The sequence below is a fragment of the Microtus ochrogaster genome, chromosome 10, assembly GCF_000317375.1.
Source record: "Microtus ochrogaster isolate Prairie Vole_2 chromosome 10, MicOch1.0, whole genome shotgun sequence".
NCBI classification, from domain to species: Eukaryota; Metazoa; Chordata; class Mammalia; order Rodentia; family Cricetidae; genus Microtus; species Microtus ochrogaster.
The window spans coordinates 66,837,268-66,838,082 of NC_022016.1; positions in this window are offsets into that span (position 1 = coordinate 66,837,268).

Below are 815 nucleotides of genomic sequence, written 5' to 3' on the forward strand. Positions count from 1 at the left end.
GTGTGTGCGCATCTCAGGCCCCTGGACTTTGAGGAGGTGATTTTTAAAGTGAGCCAAAGACCTATCCCTGCCAAATGAACCCGCCTCAGGGTAGGCACATGAATCAAGCCAAGACCATCAGGTCCATTTAGAACTAAAGTCCTTGCTGAACCGGGGACATCCCATCGTTAACTTCATCCCGGGCGCAGAGCCACACAGAATAGAGAGAAGAGGAAACGCTGAAGATGAGCTCCTTAGGGCACATGAGCCTTGGACTTCGATGGGGTTTCGTTTGTTTGGTGAGGATTTTTGTTTTGTTTTGAGCTATGTTGAGTTGGACTTTTAGTCCTTTCGTCTTACCTGGCACAGGCCTTCATCCAATCAGTATGCATGCTCATCCCTGGAAATACAATGTAATTAAAACCTATTTCTGTTCTCCAAGAGTGAGGCATCTGTTTGAAGAGGTAAATACTTAAGTACTTAGGAGGTGTGTTCAGTGGTGAGGCCGGGACACTTTAGGAAGCTGCTAGCACCGGTTTGAGCATTTAGAAATCATGGTGTTCTGTCTGGACTGCTCCTGGCGTTTGAGGCACTGAGAGGTGAGCAGAGTTTAGCTCCTGCTTTATTTAGCCTTTGCAGAAAGGCTGGCTGTAGTTCTGGAAGTGTCCGTAGTCTGATCACTGGCCGGGCGTCAGGACCCAAGCTCCACACCAGCAGGAAGATGCTAGCAAAACAACTCAGCATGAGCCAAGACCAGTTTCCCGGACCCAAAAATGGTAGATCTCAGGGCAAGAAAGCCTCAGGACAATCTTTCCATTAGACAGGCAGGTGTTCGA